Raw genomic sequence first — 26,851 nt, 5'->3', positions numbered from 1 at the left:
GTATCAAAACACACCTACTCAAATTGCTGTGGCAAGTCAAAGTCTGCAGTCAACTGAAGGAACAACAAACTACTGATACAAGAGAAACCCAGGAGCAGAATGAGGTCCCTAAGGAGAGGCTGCAGCTCATATACCCTGCGCCCCGCCCAGCACCCTTCCCACATTCACCTGGGAAAGGGGAGGGGCAAACCACCAGAAGGCATAAAACCTGCGGGAGGAACAACAGGGAGTTTTCTCCTATGCCTTAGTTTTGCAACATACAAAGTGCCGAACAGAGAAAGTCACAGTTACTGGAAATGACAAAATCTACTATTTTACTACAGCTGCATCTATTGCATCAGCAACGTGACCAGGTAGGGAATTATACACAATTTTTCTGGGGAGTAGATAAAACAAGATAGACGTCATATGAAGCTATGTAGGAAAATAGCTCATTAAACGCAATAGCAATATTGTTATCAAAAATTATGTTCGTTACTATCTGCTAAAAAAAAAACAAAATTATATGGGGTCACACTTCATTTCCAGCGAGACCACGCATGCTACCTAACTTCTACCAGAAGTACATTCCAGATAGGACTGAATGACAAAGCAGAATTAGATCCCACAAGAATCCCTCCTCAAAAATATCTCTGGGTGCAAAGTAAATTATTTACCGTAAATCACTGATGATTCAGAGTCACCTCGATGGTTTCTCTGATAGACTCCCTTAATAGAACTAGATGAGTCCCAAAAGACAAAACCCACAAAAAAAACTATAGAAATAGAAAAAAAGTCTCAGAGAGTGTATGAAGCAACCTAAGTAGCTAGAACAAATATAAATTGCAAAACATAACAAAAGCCACCACAGGAAATGTGTCGATAAAAATAGACAAAGGCTATCGCCTTCTCTGAAAAACTCAAGAGGAGATCTGAGCCAATTATAGACATCTTTGGATTACCAGCTATCAAATAGAAGTGTAGTATAAGACAAAAAAACCAAACAGATTGCTGTGGAGCACAAAGATGGCTTTAGAAAATGTTCTGACAGAACAAGAGGCATGATCACGGGGATTAGAGAGGTTCCGAAGGGGACAGAGAGACCAAAGAAGTCTCAAGGATGCAATGAGCTCAAAAGGGAATTGAACAAAGTACAGATGTCCTTGGGGACCAGTGACTGAGCAGAGGTGCACCAAATGGGTGAGAGGACAGAAAGATTGACCGGGGTAACAGAGGCAGACTCAGGAAGGGTTCAGAGGGGAAAAGAGGTGTGCAAAGTGCCCTGCCGAGCTAAAACAGAGCTCTAGGGCGTACGGGATGTCTCGTGAGAGTTCGACAAAGGGAGCGGAGGAGTCCCGAGGGGGCCTGAGAAACCAAAGAAGCCTCAGAGATAACAGTTAAGAACTCTGAGGGGCATTTCAACACAGCAGAGATGTCGTCAGGGGGCCAGGGGCTGAACGAAGGCATCCTAAATGGCAAAGAGTAAGATAAGAGTGCTCTGAAGTGTGGGGAAAAAAAAAATTAAATGGAGCTAAAGTGCTAAAAGTATGCTGTGGGGTACAAGAAAGGACTCAGGAGGAATCATTATAGAGAGTAGAGGAATTATGAGTGGGCAGGGTAAGAAAAAAAGCCTTGGAGACACAGTGAGAGCCTTAGAGTCTCAGGAGAACATCTAGGCAAATTACAGACAATCAAGTGAGAGAGGAACTGAACGAAGACATCCTCGATGGCAGAGAGACAAAAAAGCGCTGTATAGCAAAGAAAGACGGGAGGCTCTCTCTGAAAGAGAGAGACGGAAAGGGCGATACTGTGCTATGAGGTGCCATAGAGAACGAGAAAGGTCTTGGGAGGTGTCGTGACTGTGAGGAGAGGGGTGTTGAGGTGGGCTGACGGACAAGAGGGGGCTTGGGACAACAAGAAGGAACTCAGGGGATCATCTGAGCAGAGTACAGACGGTCTTGGGTGGCTGGGGACTGAACACGGCAATCCTAGATAGCATAGAGAAACAAATGAGTGCTGCACAGCTCAAAATACTACAAGAATGATATGGAGCATAAGGAAAGGTCTCTGGAGGCATCGTGAGCGGGAGAAAAAATGTCCTGAGGGAGCCAGAGAAACAGAAAAAGGACTGGGGACACAACGGTTAAATCCATAGGGGATCTCAACTAAGTAAACGTGTCATCGGACAGCCAGGGAACAAATACAGGCATGGCTAGAAGGGAGAGAGAACAGAATAACTGGGCTGGTCACAGATATGGACTCAGGAAGTCTTCCGAGGGAACAAGAGGGGTGCGAGGTCCGCTAAAAAGCTAAAAGTGTGTTAAGGGCAACCTCGAAGGCACAGATAGTCATCGTGACACCATTACAGCGGTCCTGAATGGGCCAGAGAGACCAAAGAAGGCTCAAGGACATAAGAAGGAAGTCTGGAGGGATTTTGAACAGACTAGAGATGCCCTCGGGAGGCTGGAGACCAAACGGAGACACCCTAGGTGGGCAGGCAGGATGACAAGAGTGCTCTTAGGCACAAACAAACCTGAGGACAGGTTTCTGAGGGAACGAGAGGATCAAAGTCAACTACAGAGCTAAAACAGGGCTGCGGTACACAAAAAAGGTTCCGGGAGGCAGGGAAATGGGTGCCAGAGGGGTCATGAAAGGCTCGGAGGGATAAGAGAGTTGGAAAGGGAGGTGAAGTGCTACCAAAATCCTGTGGAGCACAAGAAAGGTCTCAGGAGGCATCCTACGTGGAATAGAGAAGAAAAAGAATGCTATATTTTAGGAACAGATATCTTAGGAAAGGGGGCTTAGGAAGCTAAAAGCATGCTGGGGTGAAGATCTAAGACCTCAGGAGGCATCGTGACAGTAGCACAGGGGTACTCAAAGGAACCAACAAATTGATTGATTGAAGAAATAAGGCAAAAATTAACAAATAGCGATGATGAACAAGATCGGAGGTGTAGAAAGAGAATTTAAAAAGCAAGGGCAGTAAGGGAAGAGAAATAATTAAAAATCAATAAATCCAAGGGGGAAAAGTAAACCCAGAACACCAGAAAAGCAACCGGGATTGGGGAAGTAAATGGGAAAATGAAACAATAGGACAGGGAAGTAAAGGGATGGAGAAGGACAATTCCAAAAACGAGGGTGCCAAGGAAAGACAAGCAATAATGAAAACATGAAGACAGGGAAATCAAGACAGCGAAGAGGAGAAAAGGAGACGAAAAATGTTAAAGGGAAGGGCAATGAAGGAAATAAGGAAGAAACTAAAAAATAGCATCAGTGAACTGAAACGGAGAGGGAAAAGAAAATTTAAAAAGCGGTGTCACCGAGGAAAGACAAGGAAGGACAATTCATAACTAATGACAGCAAACGGGATAAAAGTAGAACATGTTAAAAGCCAAAGGACTGAGAGAAGGAACCAACCCACGGTGAACTACAACACAGGCTTAAGCAGCAATTTTAGAAAGCGACCGCACTAAGGAAGGACAAGAAATCACTCAAAACTACAGACGGTGAACAGGAGAAAAGCGGGCATAGAAAGAAAACTTGCAAAGCCGTGAGCATTAGGGAAAAGAAGAGGGGGAACTAAAAACTAGGGACAGCAAACTAAAGGTGCAGGAAGAAAATTTAACACGGGGCGGCCCTAAGGAAAGACAAGAAATAATTAAAACATAAATACAGGGAAATAAAGACAGCGAAGGGCATAAGAGGAGACAGAAAATATTAACATTTTTAACAATGACGTCCATGGCTATGATGCCCATGCTGTCCTCCTTGGGCCCAAAGATGACATCGAGACCCAACGAAGGTGTAAGACACAGAAGACAGACCACACCAACGACACAACAACAGACGCAGCCTGGAATTGCCCTGCCCGGCGCACGCTGCCATCATGCTGAAGAGTTACCTGCTCCCTTTACCTGCCCAGAGGTGACTGTTCCCAGACAGCCCTCTCTCCTGTGCTGCCTTTAAAACCCCTTCCTGCAATGGCCAACCATGTACCCTCCCTCCCCTGACCCCTCTCCAGCACCGGTGCCTCAACTCAGCTGACGGGAGATAGGAGGAAGTCACGAATTTTTATTATTGTAAAACAACAATAGGGAACTGGATAGAGGGAGACAGAGAGAAAACTACAAAAGGGAAACAAAACAAAGAATTTTTTAAAAGTGACAGGAAGCTGGATAGAGGCAGTCAGAAATAGAAATTAAGAGAATAATAGAAAAATAGAAAACGTAAGATGGACAGAGCGAGAAATAGGAACAGGACGGAGAAGCAGGAACGTTAAAAAATTGTTAAAGGGAGCTATGTAAAGGGAGATTCGAAAAAGAAAATAAAAAGCAATGGACTATAGGAAACACAGGAAACAAAAAATGGGACAGAGAACTAGATAAATGGAGACATAGAAATAAATTTTAAAAGCAACATCGTACGTGACAGGGAAGTATTAGAAATAAGGGAAGGGGAACTAGATAAATGGAGACATAAAGAGAAAATTTTAAAATAACGATCGGGTAAGGAAAGCAGGAAAAATAGAGCAAACTGAATAAAAGATGAGAGAGAAAAAAATCAAAAGGGATGGGACAGGAAATAATTAAAAAACAGGGATAGGGATCTTGGTAAATGTAGACATAGAAGGGAACTTGAAAATGCAAAGAGGTGCAGGACAGTCAGCAGAGAACTAAAAACAGGGACAGCAAACTAGATTACTGGTACACATAGAACCAATATTTGAAAAGTCAAGCGAGTAAGAGAGGAAAAAATGAAAAAATAGAGACGGTGATCTAAAACTGAAACGTGCAAAGAAAATACATAAAGTGAAGCACAGGCTGCAGGACAGACAGGAAAGAATGAACAAATAAGCACATCAGATGAGATAAAATTAGACATAGAAAGAATAAAAGGCACATCTACTAGGAAAGACAAGAGAAAAACCTCCAAAATAAAGACAGGGTGACAAAGAGAGCAACACATACACAGTAAATTTAGAAAGCGATGGGGTATGCAGCAAACCAAAAACTATTAAAAAAATAAGGACAGGGAGCTTGATCAAAGTAGATATAGAAAGAAAATTTCAAAAGCAACTGGGTAGAGGACAAACAGGAAAAATTAAACACAGAGATGGAAAACTAGATGAAAGTAGACATAGAAATAAAATCTCTAAAGCCAAGGGATTAAGACAAGAATGAATTAAAAAATAGCAACGGTGAACTAAACAAATGAAGACAGACAGAAATTGTAAAAAGCGACCACACTAACGAAAAACAAGAAATAATTTTTAAAAAAAGACAGTGAACGGGATAAAGGTAGACAAAAAATTTTAAAAGCAACAGAGTTTAGGGAAATAGAAGAAAAACTTAAAAAGTAGGGGCAGCAAGCTAAAACGGGGGCATAGGAAGAAAATTGAAAATCAAAGGCACTAAGGAAAGAAGAAATAATTAGAAATAAAGACATCGATGGGAAAAAACTAGACATAGAAAGAACATTTAAAAAGTGGTAAGGCTTCAGGAAATGAAGGCAAACGCTAAAAAATAGGGACAGCAAACTAAAATGGAGACGTAGAAAGAAAATTTAAGAAGGGATGGCACCAAGGAAAGAGAAGAAATAATTAAAAAATAAAGGTATACAAATAAAGACCATGAATGCGATAAAAGTAGACAAAAAAATATTAACAGCAAAGGTGATTAAGGAAATAAGGGAAACATTTAAAAATAGCAGTGGCGAACCACAAAAGAGACATAAAAGAAAATTTAAAAAGTGATGGCACTGAAGAAAAAAAAATAAAATAAAGACAGTGAACGAGATAAAAGTAGAAACTATTAAAAGCTAAAGGATTATGAGAGAAAAAAAAATTAAAAATAGCTGTATCAAAATAAAAGGCAGACAGGGCTAGAAAAATTTTAAAAGCGACGGCACTAAGGAAAGAGAAGAAATACTTAAAAAATAAAGGCATCAAAGGTAATTGTCATGGTTTAACCCCAGCCAGCAACTAAGCACCACACAGCCACTTGCTCACTCCCCCCTAGTGGGATGGGGGAGAGAAACGGAAGAGTAAAAGTGAGAAAACTCATGGCTTGATATAAAGACAGTTTAATAGGTAAAGCAAAAGCCGCGCGCACAAGCAAAGCAAAGCAAGGAATTCATTCACTGCTTCCCATCGGCAGGCAGGTGTCCAGCCATCCTCAGGAAAGCAGGGCTCCATCACACATAACGGTTACTTGGGAAGACAAACACCATCACGCCGAACGTCCCCCCCTTCCTCCTTCTTCCCCCAGCTTATATACTGAGCATGATGTCATATGGTATGGAATAGCCCTGGGGCCAGTCTGGGTCAGCTGTCCTGGCTGTGCCCCCTCCCAGCTTCTTGTGCACCTGGCAGAGCATGGGAAGCTGAAAAGTCCTTGACTAGTGTAAACTCTACTCAGCAAGAACCAAAACATCAGTGTGTTATCAACATTATTCTCATCCTAAATCCAAAACACAGCACTATACCAGCTACTGAGAAGAAAATTAACTCTATCCCAGCTGAAACCAGGACAGTAATGAAAGTAGGCATAGAAAGAACATTTTAAAAGGGGAGCAGGGGGGGAGGAATAGGGAACTAAAGAGTCTCCTGGTTTCAGCTGATTTGAATTTTTAATTCAAAAATTTAAAAATAGGGACAGTGAGCTAAAACAGATGAAAAAAGAAAATTTAAAAAACAAAGGTACTAAAGAAAGTCAAGAAGTAATTAAAAGAAAAAACAACGTAATGAAGACCAGGAATGGGATAAAAGTAGAAAATTCTAAAAAGCAACAGGGATAGGGGAAATAAATGGAAAAATTAAAAAATAGCATCAGCGAACTTAAAGAGATGGAGAAGGAAAATTTAAAATATGAGGGCACTAAGGAAAGACAAATGATTAAAACATAACTACAGCGAAATAAAGACAGCAAATGGGATAAAAGGAGACAAAATTTTAAAATAAATGGTGATTATGGAAATAAGGAAAAAATAAAAAAATAGCATCGGTGAACTAAAGCGGAGATGGAGAAAGAAAATTTTAAAAGTGACGGCACTAAGGAAAAACAAGAAAGGACAATTAAAAACTAACGACAGCGAACGAGATAAAAGTAGAAAATTTTCAAAGCCAAAGAATTAAGAGAGGAAAGAACCGAAAAATACCGACCGCGAACTACAACGCATACATAAACGGCAATTTTAAAAAGCGACCGCACTAAGGAAAGACAAGACATCATTAAAAGATAAAGACGGCAAATGTGATAAAAGCAGGTCTAGAAAGAAAACTTAAAAAGTGATGAGCATTACGGAAATAAGGGAAAAATTAAAAAATAGGGACAGCAAACTAAAAGAGATGGAGAAAGAAAATTTAAAAAGGGAGGGCGCTAAGGGAACACAAGAAATAAAACAAATACAGCAAAATAAAGACAGCGAATGGGATAAAAGGAGACAGAAAAATTTAAAAGCAACAGTGATTAGGAAATAAGGAAAAAATTTATGAACAGCGACAGCAAACTAAAGTGGAGACGTAGAAAAGAAATTTAAAATGTGAGGGTGCTAAGGAAAGACAAGATATAATTAAAAAATACAGACAGCAAAATAAAGACGGGGGATGCGATAACAGTAAAAAACTTAAATAGTGATGGGAATTAGGGCAATAAAGAAAAAAGTTATGAAATGGGGACAGCAAACTAAAACAGATACTTGAAAGAATATTTAAAGATTAAAGGCGCTAATAACGACAAGAAATAATTAAAAAATAAAGATGGTGAACAGAATAAAAGTAGACAGAAAATTTTAGGAGCAAATAGGATTAAGGAAATAACGAAAAAATTAATAAATCACAACAGTGAACTAAAACAGAGATGTAGAAATGAAATTGTAAAAGCGATGGCACTAAGGAAAAACAGGACAAAATAATTAAGTCTAATGACAGTGAACAAGGTAAAAATAGAACATTTTAAAAGCCAAAGGATTAAGAGACGAAAGCGCTAAAAAATAGCAACGGCCAACTACGACGCAGACACAAATCGAAATTTTAAAAAGTGATGGCACTAAGGAAAGACCAGAAATAATTAAATATAAAAACAGTGAACAGAATAAAAGTAGACAGAAAATTTTACAAGCAACAGTGATTAAAGAAATAAGGAAAAATTAATTAACAGTGACGGTGAACTAAAACGGAGATGTAGAAATAAAATTTAAAAAGCGAGGGTGCTAAGGAAAGAGAAGAAATAATTAAAAATAAAGACATCAAAGAGGAAAAAGTAGGCATAGAAAGAACATTTAAAAAGCAATGAGGATTACGAAAATAAAGGGGAAAATTAAAAAACAGGGGCAGCAAATTAAAAGAGAAATGGAGAAAGAAAATTTGATTTTTTTTTTTTTTTTTTATTTAAAACACATATGGAAATTTAACTTAAAAGGTGACAGGGTACACAGCACACAGGAACAAATTTAAAAATATGGATAGAGATCTTGATAAAAGTAGACCTAGAATGAAAATTGAAAAAGCAACGGGGTTCAGGACAGACAGGAAAATACTTAAAAAGACAGACAGTGAAATGGTTAAAGTAGACATAGAAAATTTTAAAAGCAACTGGGTAAAGGACAAGCAGGGAAAAAAATAAAAATGGGGACAGAAAACTGGATAAAAGTTGACATAGAAAATTTAAAAAGCAAAGGCATTAAGGAGAGAGAAGAATAAAATTTTAAAATAAGGGTAGGGTGATAGAGAGAGACATAGGAAGAAAATTATAAAAGCAGAGCCATTAAGCGAGGACAAGGAAAAACTACAAAATAAGAATAGGGAGAAAAATACAGACCGATATCGGAAGAAAATTTCAAAAGCAATTAGGTATGGGACAGACGAGAAACAAAAAAAGACAGTGAATTGGTCAAAGGAGACATGGAAAGAAAATCTTAAAAGCTACGAGGTATGGGATAGGCAGGAAAACATAAAAAATGCGGACAGCAAAGCGGATAAACTTTGACATAGAACAAAAATGTGAAATGCGATCGCTTTAAAGACAGACAAGAATAAATTATAAAATAAAAATGAGGAAAAGAGAGACATGCCTAAAAGTACATTTAAAAGGTGACACAGGAAAGAAAAAATACAGATAGGGAGCTTGATAAAAGCAGACATAGAAAGAAAACTGAAGCAGCAACACAGTACAGGACAGACAGAAGAGAATTAGAAAATAAAGACAGGGAACTGGGTAAAAGTAGCCATAGAAACAAAATTAAAAATTGACAGAGTATAGTATTGACAGGAAAAAACTTAAAGAGAAGGACAGGAAACTAAATAAATGGAGACATGGAAAGAAAATTATTAAAGTAACTGGGTACAGGACAGAGAAGGAGGAATTAAAAAATAGGGACAGGGAGTAGGATAGAGGGAGGCATAGAAAGACATTTTCAAAAGCAACAGGCTACAAGAAACGCAGAAAAGACTTAAAAAATAGGAACAGGGATGAGAATAGAAGGAAACATTGACAGGAAATTTTAAAAGCGAGAGGGTACACGGAAGAAAGGGAAGAATTAAAATTGAGGGAAAGGGAGACAGATAAAAGGAATTCTTGAAAGAGAAATTAAATAGCAATGGGGTACAAGAAATACAGGGAAGAATCAAAAAAAATCAAGAAAGGAAGCCAGACAGAGGGAGACCTAGAAGGAATTTTTAAAAGCAACTGAGTACAAGAAACATAGACAAGAATTAAACCACAGGGACAGGGAGATGGATAGAGGACAACATAGAAAGAAAATTTAAACAGCCATCAAGTACAAGAAACACAGGAATATTAAAAAAAAAACAGGGACAGAGAGATGCATAGAAGGAACAATAGCAAGAAAATTAAAAAAGCAACAGGGTACAGGACAGAGGGAGGAATTAAAAAATAGGGACAGGGTGCTGGAGAGAGGGAAACACAGAAAGAGCAACGGGGTACAGAAAACACAGGGAAGTGTTAAAAAATAAGGAGAGGGAGCCGCAGAGAGGGAAACGTAGAAAAAAATTAATAAGTGAAGCAATACAGGGCAGAGTTGGCAGAAGAGTAACAAGTTTTTGGGAGCCGGACAGGTGGGTGGGCTGGCAGAGAGGGAGACAGAAGCAGGGACAGGCAGGCAGGCACGCAGAGATCCGGAGCAGGGCAGCAGAGATGGACCGGGACGCACACAAGAGAACACGCAACTCAACACAGCTCCTGCCACAGGCAGGAGACCTTCACTGCCCCGATGTTTTTCTCTCTGCCTCAGCGACAGGTGCCTCGACGCTCTTCCACTGTGAGGCTATCCAGCGGCTCACACATGCTCTATCAGAGATGGCTTGGAGGGATCCTTCCTCGCTGCAGGCTCTGGCCATTCCTTGCTGGAGGCACCTGCCTGTGGGACCCCCTTGGATTCCGTCCTCGGACAGTTCCCCTTCATCAGCTCCCTTGGGCAGGTGTGCCTGGACAGACCCTTCCCCAGCTAAAGGGAGGAATTAAAAAATAGGGACAGCGAGCCGCATAGTGGGAGACATGGAAATAAAACTTAAAAAGCAAGGGGGTACAGGACAGAGAGGAAAACATTAAGAAATAGTGACAGGGAGACGGATAGGGGGATACATGGAGAAATTAGAAATTGGCGGGGGACAGGAAACACAGGAAAGAATTTTAAAATAGGGACAGGGCGGAAGATAGAGGGAGAAAGAGAAAGACAATTCAGAAAGCGATGGGGCACAATTCACACAGGTGAGAATTGAAAAATAAGGCCAGGGAGCTGGCGAGAGAGACATGTCATATGTATAAAGAACATTTTAAAACTCATGGGGTAAAGGAAAGAGTGAGAAGAAATTAAAAATATGGAAATGGACCCAAACAGAGAAAGGCATAGAAAGAAAGCTTGAAAAGCAGTGGGGTACAGAGCAGAGCAAAGTATTTAAAATAAGGGTCAGGGAGCTGGATAGGGGGAGATACAGAAATGAAATTTTAAAAGTAATGGGGTGCAAGGCAGTGCAGAAAAACTAAAAAATAGGGAGAGGGAGCCGGTTAGAGAGACATAGAAAAATTTTAAGAGGCGACAGGGTACTGGGCAGAGTTGGCAGAGGAGTAACAAATTTTGGGGAGCCATACAGGTAGGTGGATGGGCAGAGAGGGAGGCGGAGGAAGGGAGGCAGGCAGACATCTGGAGAAGGGTGGCAGAGACGGGCCGGGATGCAGAGGAGAGGACACATGACTCACCGCAGCTCCCGGTGCTGGCAGGAGACCTTCACCACCCCGACACTTCTCTCTCTGCCCCTTCCTTCTCTGCAGTGCTGCCCGCCCGACCCTCACCCGTTTAGCAGCATGCAGCAGACACCTCAATGCTTCTCATCCGCAAGGCTTCCTCGATATGTGGCGGCTCACATGTGTAGCCGACGGAGGCACCGAGCTCCTAGCGCTGCGTGCTGGCATCTGCTCTGTCGGGGACAGCTCGGAGGGCTCCTGCTTCACCACAGGGACTTGGCCATTCCTTGCGGGAGGCACCTGCCTGCAGGACCCCCTTGGCTTCCCTCCTCAAGCAGGCGTGCCCAGGCAGCCCCCTTTACAGCTAGAGCCCCTTCACACAGCAGGGCCAGCCCCATCCTCAGCCTCACTGGCCCCACCTGGAGCTGCCCCAGCTGGAGGTCATCGAGAACAGGGTCCATTGCCCAAGCCCCACAGCACATCACCCCCTCCCCTGCACCTGTCCACAGCCACCAGCTCTGCACCCAAGGGCTGCAAACACATCCAGGGGAACAGAGGAGGCAGGAAAAGTTATTCATTAATGCATGTAAGAAATCCCAGCAGCGAGCTGGCTGTAAGACTCAGTGCCCAAATGCAGGAGGAGAGAGGGAGAAAAGGGAAGAGAAAAGCAGGAGGAAGGACAGAGGGACACAGAGAAGAGGTGTGGGACAGGGAGCCAGCAGATGGGACGCTGTGAACAAGAGAGGAACGGGGAGTAGGACAACTGTGTAGAGAGAGGTGAGCAGAGAGATTGCAGGGAGAAACAGGGAAAAAGAGATGGAGGAATAAATAAGAGAGACAGGGGGCAGGAGAGAGAGGCAGAAGGGACCAGCAGGACAAGACAAAAACAAGGCAAGGGATGGGGGAAAATTCTGAAGTGCTAGGGGAAATGAAACATAGGCAAGAAAGAAAAAAATAGAAACAGCCGGATAGAGGTAGGCATAGAAAGAAAATTTTCTAAAAGCAACAGGGTACAAGAACATAGGCAAGAAATAACAAATAGGGACAGGGAGCTAGAAAGAGGGAGATGTAGAAAGAGAGTGTAAAAAATGACAGGGTAGAGGTCAGAGAGGGAAGACTTAAGAATTAGAGACAGGGAGGTAGATAAAGGGAGACCTAGAAAGAGAATTTTGTAAGCGACAGGATACGAGAATCATACGTGAGAATTAAAAAAATGGGTACACGGAGCTGCATAGAGGGAGACATAGGAAGAAAACTTTAAAAGTCACGGGGTACAAGAAACACTGGCAAGAAATTAAAGAGAGAGGAAAAGGCAGCAAGAAAATTTTAAAAGCGACTGGGTTTGAGGAACATACGCAAGATTTAAAAAAATAGGGATGGAGAGGTAGAAAGTAAGTTTCAAAAGCAATGGGGTACAAGAAACATAGGCAAGAAATAAATAGGGACAGGGACCCCGATAGAAGGAAACCGTGCTGTGTTAGCCACCGGGTGCCCACCAAGCCGCTCTATTGCTCCCCCTCCTCAACAAGACAGGGGAAGAAACTACAACAAAAAAGCTTATAGGTCAAGATAAGAACAGAGATTGCTCACCAGTTACTGTCACAGGCAAAACAGACTCAACCTGAAGTAATTAATTCAATTTATTGTCAATCAAAATCAAAAGTAAGATAATAAGAAACAAGAACAAATCTAAAAAATGCCCCGCTCTTTTTTCCTGGGTTCATCTTGACTCCTGGCTTCCCTACAGCCTACCCCCAAGCAACGCAGGGGGACAGGGAACAGGGGTCACAGTCAGTTCATCACACATCATCTCTGCTGCTCGTTCCTCCTCAGCCTCTTCTGCTCTCATGTGAGGTCCCTCCCACGGGGCCACAGGTGCTGCCAGGAGCCTGCTCCAGTGCAAGCTCTCCATGAGGTCACAGCTTTCTTCAGGCACATCCACCTGCTGCGGCACAGGGTCCTCCAGGGGCTGCAGGGGGACGACCTGCATCACCATGGTCTTCACCACAGGCTGCAGGGGAATCTCTGCTCCGGTGCCCGAAGCACCTCCTCTCCCTCCTTCTTCGCTGACCTTGGTGTCTGCAGGGCCGTTTCACGCTCGTGTTTTTATCTATCACAGCTTCTGAGCAGCATTTTTTACCCCTTCTTAAACGCCCATCCCAGAGGCACGACTAGTACTGCCGATGGGCTCAGCTTTGACCAGTGGCAGATCTGGCTGGAACTGGCTGTGCCCAACATTGAGGCAACTATTGGTGTCTTCTCACAGAACCCACCACTGCAGCCCCTGCCCCGCCCCAGCTAACAAAACCTTGCCACGTAAACCCAATCCAACAGCCATCAGCTACAGGGCAGAGAAGGGGGATTGAAAAATAGGGAAAGGGAGCCACAGGGGAAAAAAAATAGCGACGGGCTACAGGCCAGAGAGGAGGAAGCGACAGGGAACCAGATTGAGAGAGAGAGAAAAACAAAAAATAGTGATAGGCCACAGGGCAGAGAGGGAGGATTTTAAAAAGGGAACAGTGAGATAGACAGAGATAAACTGAGAAAAGCCAAAAAAACTTGATGAGCTGAAGGGGAGAGACAAAGGAATTAAAGAATAGGGACAGGGAGCCAGACACAGAGAGAACAATAAAGACCAAAATGGGCTATGGGACAGAGAGGGAAGAAATTAAAAGATAGGGATAGGGACCTGGAACGAGAGAATCTCATAAAGAAAAACTATATCTAGAATACAGGGCAGAGATAGGGGGATTTAAAAATAGGGACATGGAGACAAACAGAGAGAGGTGGTGGGGTGGGAATTGTGAAGGGCTAAAGGGCAGATGGAGAGAAATTTAAAAAGTTGGGTTAGGGAGGCAGACAGATAGATGGAGAAAAACAAAATTAGTTATGGCCTGCAGGACAGAGACAGAGGATGAAAAAAAAGAGGGACAGGGAACAGAAGCGCAGAAAGAAAAAGAAAACATAGAGGCATAACAACAGAGAACGAGGGGGACTTGGAGAACGAGGCGGGGAGAGGTGCAGGGAAGCAAAAAAAATTACAGCAGCGAGAGAAAGAGAAGGTGGGGCAGGGAGGGACCGGGATGCAGAAAAGGGATGACATGGCCCCAGGGGTGCAGGGTTCACCGCAGCTCCCGCTCTCAAAGCTACTGGGAGAATTTGACGGTTCTGACATGTCTTTGTCTCTCTCTCTCCCCCGCCCCGTAGCTCCGGTCACTTGACTGTCATCCACCTAAGAGAATAGATTAGTGTCTTACAGCTCTCACAATATGAGGTTTCCCAGATACGTAGCCTCACACACACGCTACATGGCTGTACTGTGCTTCTGGTTACGCATACAGACCCTGCAGTGCACGTTGGTGATCGGATCTGCTGAGGGCTATGCTAAGAGGGATCCTTCCTCACGCCGAGAGGCAGGCTGTCTCCTGTCTGCAGCTGCAGGTGGCTGCCAGCTGGCTCCTTTTTATTTTGTTCTTCAGCTGCTTTACCTTTTTCTGGCCTCTCCAGCTTCAGCCACGGCAGCTGCCATCCACAGCCAGGAAGCATCCAGCCATCCCTTTTTGACCGTGCCACTAGGAGAATGAGGCCAAAAGCAACCCACACAAACCTGAGCCAGATGCAGTCACCAACACCCCTGGAGAGGAACTGCCAACCGAGTCCTCAGCGCTGCCTCTGGGAGAGGGAAAGAATAAGCAACCATTATCCACAGGGACGAGAAACGCAGAAAAGATGGCAAGATGAAGCAGGGCAGAAGGACAGCAAGAGGGGGCAAAAAGGGACAGGGATCTGGACAGAGATGGAGAAAAAAGCAGCAGGGACAGGGGAAAACAGACAGAAAGAGCAACTAGAAGCAGGGCAGAGAAAAAAAAATCAGGGCAGCAGCAGGATCGAGATGGAAAAAAAACCTGGGACAGTCAAAAAGAAAGAGAGGAAGATGAATATGGGCAGGGAGTGGGACAAAGGGATAAAGCGAGAAACAACAGGACAGGAAGCAAGACAGAGCGACAGCCAAGAATAATGACAATGAAAGAGAGAAAGACAGAGACCTTGAGAAGCACAGGGGGTTGGAGAAAGAGAGAAAGGTATTAGGAGCCCTGCAGAGAGACAGAGGACAGAAAGAAATGGGGCAGAGAGCAGCACAAAGGGTCAGAGAGAGTAAGAGATGAACAGGAAGGAGGACGGGGACGGTGAGATACGGAATAGCAAAAAACAGGGACATGGAGCAGCACTTACAGGTGCAGAGAGGAAAAGAACGCCAGGAAACAGGCCAGAGCAATTGTGGGGAAAAAGAGATGGATGCAGATCAGGACAAAGAGGTGGAAAAGGAAAAAACAGCAATGGGTGGAGGACAGAGAATGAAAAAAGGAGGTGAAGGAGCAGGACAGGAGAATAGAGAGGAGAGTAACAGCAGTGTACAAAAGAGAGGGGGCCAGGGAAGAGGTAGGGAGGGCCCAGGACGCGGAAGAGGGGTGACAGGGCCCCAGGGGCCTGGCACTCACCGCAGCTCTCGCTCTCAGCACTGCCGGGAGAACTGGCCAGTTCAGATGCTTCTTTCTCCTTCTCTCCTCCCTCCCTCTTCGGTATCTCTGGTCACTTGGCTGTCCTCCACCTAAAAGAACACATGGGTGTCTCACAGCTCTTACAAGACGAGGCTTCCTAGACACATAGCCTTGCTCACTCATGCACTATGCGGCTGCACCGCACTTTGGCTTACACATACAGACCCTGTGGCACCCGTTGGTGGTCTGGCCTGCTGTGGACAACAAAGAGGGATCCCTCCTCACCCGGAGAGGCAGTCTCTCCCCTGCCTGCAGCAGGAGGCAGCTGTTGGCTGGATGGCCTTCCGTTTCTTCTTCTTTAGCTTTCTCCAGCCTATCCAGCTTCAGCCGCTGCAGCCAGTAAGAGCTCTGCCCGTCCCTTTTCGCCCCCGCACCGTGAGGAGAGTGAGGTCAGGCAGAGACAACCCACGCGAGCCTCAGGCGGGTGCAGTCAACAGCATCCCCAGGGCAGGAACGCCCAACCACGTCCTCGGTGCAGCCTCTGGGACACGTCTGCGTGGACCACCTGGATGCCGCCGCGCATGCGCCGGCGGGGAGCACCGCCGCGCATGCGCCTTCCTTGAGCTGCAGTATCGACTTTTGGTCGGCAGGTGGCAGCAGCGAGCGCGGCAAAACTCGCCACCGCGCATACACGGACTCTGAGCTGCAGTACCCACTTTTGGTCGCCAGGCGGCAGCATCACTTTAATTATTGTTTTCTAGTGTTCAGTAGGACGAGGAATGACTGAGCCTTCAGCCCAGTTCATAGCATCCAAAGACGGTAACTACTTACTGGGCGCACAAGCCTGATATTTCTCTGCCCTTTTCCCACTCTCAGTCCAGGCATCAATATTCATTGGCTCTGTACCAAAAAGCATCCAAGTGGCTCGAGCATTTCAGGCCTTTGCATTTGACTGCTTTAAAAGTCTGGTGGTTGTTTCTGTCCATGCCCCCACCCCATTCCCTAGGGAGGAGAGGCAGCACAAGGAATCTGTGGAACGGTTTGTTTTTTTTTTTCCCCCCCAGAGTAAGCCCCCAGGATTGCTATATTGGTCTGCATGTGGCATCAGGATTGTGAGAGTGACAGCAGCGAGTCAACAGATGCTGGAGAGATTTAAAAAAAAAAAAAAAAGGCAACACTCATGGCATCCTGAAGGCAGGTGAGAAGATACTGAAAGCTGCTTTGTGTGAGAGGGACAGCTATGTTTATCAGGAAACAGGGTGTCCAAGCAGACTAGATGCAAGTGGATGATCTGCGAATGAGTGATATGCTGGTGACCCTTGGGCTCTGTTGTGGTTTTTGCACCTTTCCCCACCTCTATGCTATCAGTACTCTGCTCTCCAAATCTTGCACACACACAAGGCTTCCATGTGCAGGGCTTGTCACTTAGCTAAGAGACACGGCATGACGTTACTTACCAACCTGCTCCCCAGAGTGCAGAGTAATTAGACGTGAAACAGGGAAAGCAAAGAGGCATGTTGGTATGCTGCAGTTGCACCCTGGGGTGCACCAAAAGGCAAGGGAAGAGATATAAGGGAACTTGAGCGACTTAAATAATTGTCAAGTGCACTAGAGAGCAATTGGGGGATGCTGAAGCAAGATGGCCATCAATTGTGAAGACACTGAAAAGTGGATTGATTCCGAATGGATTAGAGGACATACAGAAGGCTCTGAGGTACAATAAAGTAAAATGGAGGGGAAAGGACAACAGTGACCCAGGAGCACACAAAAAAGCACCTGGAAAACTGTTGGGATGGGAGAGAAAGCTAAACATTTTGGCACGCTGTGAGACAAACACACAGCCCAGGGGCATGCAGAAAGGTACACGGAGACCTCAGGGGCAACCCAAAATGTGAACTGAGGGGTTCAGAGGGGAAACAGGGGGCACTGGGGCACTACAAAATACAAATGAAGGGTCTTGGTACATGCCAAAAGGGCCACAAAGCATGCTGTGGGGATCAAAGTGGCTGATGGGAAGTTGCTTGCAGGCTCTCCCCTATCCCTGTGGCAACCCCATCTCCCAGCTCCATTGATGCATGTCTCAGCCCCAGACATACTGGGGACATAGTGATTAGCTGCAGGCAAGCTCAGGAGCAGCCTGAGGCCCTCACCCAGCCCTGGAGGGGCCCTAGCTGGCCCAGGGTGATGGGAAATACCAACAACAGCCCCAAGCATTCATGCCAGTGTGAAGGAAATCCCCCACAACTGTGTGAACAGCACTAGGGTTATTTGGCAAACCCCAGGGACCCCACAGGGTGGACCTGGGACCCAGCCTCCAGCCCCTCAGATGCTATGAATAACGCTCCTTCTTTTGGGCACTTTCTTCTGGCACTTTTTATCAAGGGACCACGGGAACCACAGCTGAGAGTACAAAGAATAAAGCAATTGTTTATTAATTAATGTACATAAAAAACACCTGGGAGTAAGTCTGCCATTGGATGCGATGCCAATACACCCCCTGCTCTCCTGCAACACCTTCAGAGTCATGAACAGGTCAACGTTCATCAGTCCCATGGGAAAGGGCCGATTCCTCCTGCTGCTCCTGAACACACTCCTCCTGCAGCGTGTCACTGAACAGCTGTCAGCCCCACACTGGCTTTTCCCTCTGGGTATAGGTTTCGGATATTAGGTTTGAGAGGAAACCTGGGGTTGCATTAATTGAGTTTTACCAACATTTCTCTCTACAATTCACAATTCAGACACTTCTCTCTCTCACATCCTCTTCTGTAGCTCTAGTCAGATGACTACCATCCACCTAAGATAAAAACTTGGTGTCTTGTAGCTCTTACAGTATATGCTTCATAGATGCATAAAGTCACACACTGAAATAAATGCATGTACGATACTCTCTGTTACATATACAAACACATAACATGGCATTAGATTTTGGTGATCTGGTAACCTGGTGACTATTTAACAATGATCCTTCCTCATTGGGAGAAACAGGGTTTCTCTTGTTTGGAGACAGCTTTGAGTTCAGCCCACTTCTTCAGCCAGCTTACATTTTTCTGATCTCTTCAACTTCAGCCATGGCAATCAATCTAAAAAGTAAGCATTATATCTTTCCCTTTTCGCACATGCAAATATGATTTAAAAAAAAAACCAAACAAACAAAAAAAAACCCCAAACATGGAAACAACCAAAGCAAAGCTAAGCCAGATACAATTAATGATATTCACAGAGTAGGAAAGGATCACTTAGTCCTCAGTGCAGGCCTTAGGAGACAGAAATAGCAAACAATTCTTGTCAGTAGTTATCCTTGCTAGCCAGGTTGGAACATATCCTTCTGTAGGAGTTCTTGGTGATACCAAGGGTCTGCTAAATTGCATTTTTGCTTCCTCCTTTCATCCAATTCAGTTGCCATAATTCAGAAAGACCTGCTCAGCTGTTTTTCTCTCTTTGTCAGCATTTGCTATTATCGATTCCATTGCTATAATAAACAATAAACTTTGCATTGTAAATTAGATGTTTATACTTATATTTATGTTCTTTTTCTCTTTACAGTGTTCTTTTTCTTTTTTGTTTTTCTTAAAGGAAAGTTCTTAATAAATCACTTGCCATCCCACATTACAGAGTAAACTTCTTGGAAACATCAAGTATAGCAGTTAAGTTTTAAGTATTAGGCAACTAGGAGCATCCCCTAATATTTACCTGCACAATCTTCCACAAATGTTATTTTTATTCTGATTCAATATTATTCTGCTGTTCAGCATTCTCTCTCAAACCCTCATATACACATGCTTAACCCACAATTCTCTCATTCTTTAAGTGCATGGGGTTTTTTTCTGGTTTTTTTGTTTCCCTCAAAGGAGAAGTCCTAATACTCGCCATCATGCTCTACAGGGTTAAAATTTTGGAAACATTAAATATAGCAGTTAACCTTTGGTTATATCTTATACTCACCTGCAACATCTTCCATAAAACATTTTTTTTATTCTAATTCAATATTATTCTGCTATTTGGTATTCTCTCTCAAACCTCATATAAACATGCTTACCCCCTAGTTCTTTCTGTCTTTAACTACCTACAAGATGGATGACATTTAATGAGCTTCCAGGAACTGTAGGCCATTATTCAACCAAAACCAGATCTGTAGGTGAAAGAACAGTGTAGACCCTCTCAAACAAAGCTACCGGTACCTAAATTCAGGAACTCCTCTTACAAAAGCCTGTATAGCACTGTTATTATTGGGTAACGCTCAATGGAGCAATAATATATGAAAGAGCACTGATATATTTACAGTCATTCCAGAGGGTTCATCTCACTGTCCTTCCAAAAGTGTTCATAGCATTGAGTTTGGTGACTAAAAAGTCACCAAAAAAAACAAGTATACTTCATGCCTTAACACTAGTTACACTCATGGACTTTCATTGGTAATGAATGTTATTCTGTCAGAATGACTAGTGCAAAAGTCCCTCCAAATGTCATTTCAGTGTGACAGGTACAGTACTTAGCCCAGGATCCTCTCTATAGCTCGTCACCTGTTTGAGACATTGTACTTCCCTTGTCTAGCTCATTTGTGTGACCTGATGTACTTCTGTAATGCAGAGATTTGTAATAGAAACATTAAGGTCAAAATGAATAAATTACATGCAGAAACATATGTATGAAAGCACCGGAAGAAAGCACCGGCAGAAATGACAAGAAAAGAAGGGACAAAAGAATGGCCCAGCAGGTCATCAAGAGCACTAGCAGAGTCTTGAAACACACAGACTGGGAAGACAAAGGGCAGCCTAAAACTGAAGATAGACTACTCACAGAACAGGAGACAAAAGGACAGGCAGTCAATCAACAACATTGCTTAATGACTCACGGACCTGGGTCCCTGAAGAGTACAAAAGGCACTTACAAAATGAGCACATGGTCACCCAACAAAAAGAACCCAGGAAACATGATGACAATGACTCCAAATCTGGCATCCTTTGTCCTCTGTTTCACCACAAATAATCCTGGTTGGACTAGCCACACATATACATCTCGGTCCTTGTTAAAATGTGAGTATGGAAAACAAGCATGAAAGACTGAATGAATTAAATCTATAGGAGAATGAGTGTGAGCGACTGAAATCAGTTCTGTTTAAAATAAAGTCACCTTCCCCTTCTATACAGTCTCACATTTAGCTTTGCTATATTAATTTTACATCGGTAGCTGCTCCCAGTTGATTATTTTAAAATTTCAATAAAACCTAATAGCGTGTGCTTACAGAAGAACATCAAAGAAGAGAGAGAGCTATTTAGGGAAGCGACAACACAGCAAGCCTGAAATAGCTTGCCTTTTTGAGGCAATACCTTTTCCCCCCTTTTGCCCAAAGAAAGAGACTTGGCACACTTAAAATTTCTGCTATTACACCAATAACTTCCTATTTCACGTTCACAAAGAAGAAATAACTGTTAAAACAAGTTGGTTTCTCAAAACTAGCCCTGAGTATGAAATTACAGGAAATGTCCTAAACATTTTTGTACAGTGACACATGCATAACTGTGCTAATGTGAGCAATGTGAACAAAGAGAGGGCCAAGAAAATGAATATTTCTGTTTACTTGAATATGTGAGGCTTAGAAACCAGATTTCAGATGCAAAACATAAATTGCAGGTTAAAAGCCCTGCAGATTTCATGGCTTCTCAGAATGCTACTGAGTATTTTCAATTGAATGGAAAGAAAAAAGCCAGAATCATTTGCAGAATCATTTGCCATAGTCAATGTTGTTTTTGTTAATACCAACAGCAGTAGTTTAAAAATTGTGGGATATTTGGTACTGGTGACCTGTTCTTTCCCTGTGTAGCCGCTGAGTCATGCCAATGGTTATTCTGCTAAACACAAAGGATAAATTGCTACAGTATCATTTATTACGAGGTTATTTGCTCAAAGAACTTCCAAAGGGAAACATGATTCCAGTATTTTTATAATAAAATATGTGATTAAATAGGACAAACGTGCTGACAGTAATGTACTGGGATGCGACTTAGGATACCAGACGATGTCAAGTCGTGGCACCTATCTTGCCAGTTTCCCCAGCTATAAAATAGGGATACTAGTCACTACAGATATTAGCTTTTTAAAAAAAAAAAAAAAAAAAGAGTTCAAGGTAAGCTGATAGTGTTACAGATGTTCTTGCTATGAAATTATTATGCTTCTAGGGACACAAAATGGATAGTATCAAAGCCATAATATCTGCAAATAAGAACATGTTACTTACCCACGCCCCTTCCTGTCTTTTGCAGTTAAAAGTGGCTTCAAACTTTCAAATGTAAATCCTGTCCAAAGTAGTAAGTTTCTGCTGTTGAACCTATGTCATGGTTACAAATGACAGCAGCCACCATTCTCTTACAATGGAAAGCACTTGACTTCTTGTACAGCTAGAGAAGTTGCATTTGCCTCATTCATAAAAAGAAAACAAACAAGGCAGTTTCTTTAATGTTTTAATGCTGCTTTAAATCTGCAGTGAGACTCACTTAACTCTCTAAAATGCAAATATAGGCTCATCTATTGCCTTGGAAATAATCCTCAGAAAGTCCCTTGGTTTGATTGTTGTGTTTCTTGCTCACCAATTTCTCCCCAAGTCTTGTTCACTCTCTTTACTCCAGTCAGACTCATAGATTCAGTCTAGTTTGGGAACTAAATGGATTATACTCTATTGAAGCCATAGTAGTCATGCATTCCAAACTGACTGGATGCTTTATTGCTGGAGGAACTCAAAACAAGCACAGGATGGCCTCAAAGCTAAGTAAGATGCCACACTGGTGGCCAGAAATGTCTTCAGTCTGATTTGAAACTGAGAAAAGTCCTGTGGCTGTGAGTAAAGATGAGCTTACAGAGGCAGCACTTGTGTACAGTGCTAGATTCTGCAGAACAGGTTTGGTTAGTTTAGGTTAATGCTATGCCAGTAACTGGGGAGAAAACCTTCTTAAAACCATGATAGAGTGTTTGTAGCCCAATATACTGTGGGCATGACCTGTTCCTTGGCACGTATAGATTCCAAAGAATTCTCTTTCAGAGACAGTGTCAGACACAATTATCCACTATGGAATATACAATGAACTTGGAACTATCTAGTTACAGCCCTTCTAAATCCCTAAGCGCCTGTCTGACTGCCTCTGCTGCAAGAAAATAGAATACGGAAAGGGACAGAGATGCATGGTAGAGCTGTGAGGAGCACCCAGGAGAAAAGGGACTGCTAGTGTGACAGGAGGTGTGGATGGTAAACACTGCTTCTGGGAGAGGTATCCCCTACTCCTGCAGCAGTTGCCAGCCCTGACAGCAGTAACAACTGTTGGGACTTTCCAGCACTCTGACGCAAAAAAAAAAAGAAGGCATCTTGCTGACTACCCAGCAGCCTCTGTCCTTGGCAGTTTCCTACTTTGCCGACTCTTAGAGCTGGACCTGAAGTCCAGCTCTCACCAGTCCACTGCCAAAGGAGCCGGCAAATTGTGGAACGGTACCTAAAACATCCTAGTTATGCACAGCCACAGTGTATAGGGCTACATGATTTCCTGCTAAAAGGAGAAAATGTCTAGCTGTGAGTCAGGTGATTTGTGGACAGAGATGCAAGCACTTAGTTCCAGGGGAAGTACTGCTTCAAACTCTTAGGAGAAATTCAGCATTCCCAAAATACCAATGCTATTCTAGTGGTACTGTTGCTGTAGCTGTAATGGTCCAAGGTTACACAACAAACAAGATTTGCAGGGTGAAACAGTCACTTATTAGGCCAGCAGATGCAACTGGAAAACATGGAAAAGCTATGGGCACGTGAGATTTCTTACACTAGGTCTTGCTAATTCTATTTTAGAGAGCATGTTGGATTTCAGTACAGGACTTGAAATACAGTATTTATATATATGCTGATGGTGTACTTTTTTACTCACCATCTCCTCACTTTTCTTGCTTGATTTAGTCTTTGACTCTCTTAAAGCTTCCATTTCCTTTGTCCCAGATCTTTTCTCTCTCTCTCATACTCATATCCCTGCCAACCATCCCCAGGCTAGAGATTACCCCAATATCTCCTCCTGATGATGTTTCCTCAAACTTCATTCTCCTCTTCCTCAGTTCTACTCTTCTTGCACTTTAATGAATACCAAACCATCATTCTGGTTTGGTTTTCTCCATCTTTGACTCACCCCTAGTTTCCTTCATTTCTGTGATCTTTTTTCCTCTTGTAGGGGAATATTTCTTCCATGAAAAAAATATCAGAACATGTGGTTTTCCTTTTCCCCCTAGCTGTACTCCTGCCTAACTTTCTGTCTTTATTTCTCTATTTCTCTTTTGTCTCAAATGCATGAATTTTTCATCTTCCTCTCTGCTTCCTGCTGTGCTCCATCCCAATTCCTGATCTCCTTAATTCTGCTCCTTTCACACTTGTTCAGCTTTGCTGTAATAACAATATTCTGTTCCATCTCAAACAATTGATTCTGCTTGCTTTTCCATCTACTGCAGCATTTTCCTTGTTATCAGCTCACTGGGCGTGCTATTTACAAGTCCCTTGCAAGTTCATTTCATACACTCCAATCCTATCCTTTCTTATTATGGATTCCACCTATCAGATTGTTGTACAGCCTCTCTTCGCAAGATTTCCAATATGCCCATTTTTATCCATATACACAGCTAAACATCTTGTCCAGGATCTTGTTATTTTATATCTCATTATGACACCATTCCTTTGTATAGGATGAACAAATACAGTCTTGTGGGCTCAGCTGAGCAAATGCTTAACTAACAAATAAACAAACAAAAATTGCATTAATAAAAAATAGATCAGGAAATACTAAAAATCATTGTCACCATTTTATTGATAGTGTATTCTCCCTGCTGCATCATGCTCAATTCTTTTTCCTTTATGCTTCAAAAAGCATACAGAAGAAATTGAACGAGTTTCAGAAATACGTGACATATTCAAACTAAGATATCAACATGAAAAGAAACTGGAAAGTCTGAAATGATGTAACTGGAGGATTATAATATCATATCGTAAGACATGATATTATAGAGGAATACAAAGCACTGAACAATAAAGCAAAGCAAAGCTTCAAAAGTGAAGCAAAAACTTCACTTCAAAGGGGTATCTTTTAACCCCAACAATGTAAGAACTAGTGGATCTTAATGAAGAAAGGAAATATTTAGAACATTATTTACACAGCTTATAATTAGCATGTGCAACTCATTGCTCTAAGGTACAAAAAAACCAATGAACTTTAATGGATTCTAAAAAGGAAGCAGCTTTTCTCTGCACGAGAAAAAGATGTGGTTATTTTCAGGTCACTTATGCAAATTCCTTCTTTCAGGGAACAAGTACTCAAGTGATTGAAGGTAGGACAGATTTTCCCTTCACAAGGTATTCGAGAAAGACTGCTGTGGGGCTTCCTGGTGATTCTTGTGAACTGGCTTATACTGGCAGAAACAGGAATCTCAACTGATGCAATACTGGACAGATACAGTGCTAACATTCCTCTATTCCTATGAGAAACATTCTATTACTACTTTGAAATGAGCAGTTCTTAAGATGAACATGACATGCAAGAAGTCTGCAGGCTTCTGTGTCATATTAGTCAGGAACTTGGTAACCTTACACCGTAGGACACAATGCGAAATTTATTCACTGTGGGTAAGTCAGTCAGTCACAGCAATAAAGCAATAGCAAGGCAAATGAGACTGAATCAACACTGGATGCAGAATACTTAGCTTCCCTGCTAAGGCCCTCTCTACGTCATACAGTTCAGTGTTAAGTACCAAGAGTACGCAACAGGGGGAAGAAGTGTCAGTGTCACAGCTTTGACATCAAAATAAATTCTCCCAGGACAGCTCAACTACACACATATATATTATCCTTGACAAATGTGCATTCAGTCCATTCTTAATCTCCATGGAAAAAATGATTAACATTTTTACAACCTACCTAGAGGGTCCAGCTGACTACTTTTCTTCACTGCCAACATTTTTATTTTATGCTTCACTTCAGTGTCTTTTGTCAAAGACTAAAGTTTTTAAGGCCATGACTCCTCAACTAGCTGCCTTCTTCTACAACCACTTTTCAACTTTTTCAAAAATCATCATCATATCTCTGCAGTTGCCTCTGGTTTAGACTGATCCAACTTGATCCTTCTAATTTTTTTAAGCTCTCCATTCTCTGTACTCTTGACGTTATCCAGCTGAGGCTAGCGCAGGGCTAACATAGTACTTCAGCTGAAGTCTTAATAACAACAGAAAGCATATTTAACAAACGTCAAAGCTCTAAGGCAGCTTTTAATGGCACTTCAGTCACTATGCCTTTCCAGTCTGACAGTGATCCATTGAAACAATGCAGCATTCGTTTTTTTACAATAATTTATGCAGTTAACTAATAGAAATCTTGTGTAATCAGTGCTTCCAAAGTGTGCTTATGAAAATACCATGTGGGATCTTGTTGCAAATCAAAGTCAGTATGTATGGTAGCTGCTGCTTCTTACTTCTCCTCTAGTGTATTGATCTGTCAAGGAAAAAAAGTTAGATGGGCTTGACTGACTTCTTGGCAACTCCATGCTAGCTGTAAATCATCTTCTAGATGCTAACAAGTTTATCTATTTCAGTATTTTCCAGGAATTGACATCAAGCTAGTTGATGTCAGCTATAATTTCTCAGATCTTTCTCATGCCTCTTGCCCCATTTTATACACAGATCTTGTGCTTGCCCATTTCTGATCTTATGAAATTTCCGCCCTTTGAATTCTTCAAGGTAAGCACTAACATTCCTGAGATTGCTTCAGTCTCTTCTCCTCATTGTAGATAAGTGAGATGAAGTAATAATAAAATGAGATAAAATACCTTATTAAAATCTGTGTAAATGTAAGGAAATGGAAATTCCTGCATAAGGGGGTGGAGAGAGCCATGATCAAATTGCTAGAAGGCTGTTATGAAAAATGAAAAATTAGCCTGAAAAAAAGAAATATTGTGAGACCATGCTAACAAATTCATTTTCTTTGTATCTATAAAATGTCCTATATGTGCAGATCAAAGTATTTTAACATTTACTGTTGTGTCTCTATAGTCAGAAACTAGGTGAGTAACCACCATAGAAGCACAAATTATAGTCATAATTTGTACCTGCTACAACATGAGCATTTTAGTTTATGAGGAAGAAGTTTCTCTTTGTGCAGAGAGAGTTACCACT

The 26,851-nt window shown here is 42.5% G+C and overlaps 1 long non-coding RNA gene across 1 annotated transcript; it reads right to left on the bottom strand.

Moving 5' to 3' along the window:
- Window positions 1–12,799: 12,799 nt before the first annotated feature.
- Window positions 12,800–16,278, bottom strand: LOC148056586 (uncharacterized). Its single transcript, XR_015703026.1, has 3 exons — window positions 15,902–16,278; window positions 15,677–15,786; window positions 12,800–14,849 (listed from the first exon to the last, which is right to left on the bottom strand). It is a non-coding gene; the product is annotated as an uncharacterized LOC148056586 (long non-coding RNA).
- Between the last annotated feature and the right edge of the window lie 10,573 nt (window positions 16,279–26,851).

This window comes from Nipponia nippon, unplaced genomic scaffold (assembly GCF_047370975.1).
Source record: "Nipponia nippon isolate SJK-2023a ecotype South Korea unplaced genomic scaffold, ASM4737097v1 scaffold_13, whole genome shotgun sequence".
Taxonomy (NCBI): Eukaryota; Metazoa; Chordata; class Aves; order Pelecaniformes; family Threskiornithidae; genus Nipponia; species Nipponia nippon.
The sequence above is the reverse complement of the archived record's forward strand: the minus strand, read 5'-3'. Positions and strand labels throughout refer to the sequence as shown.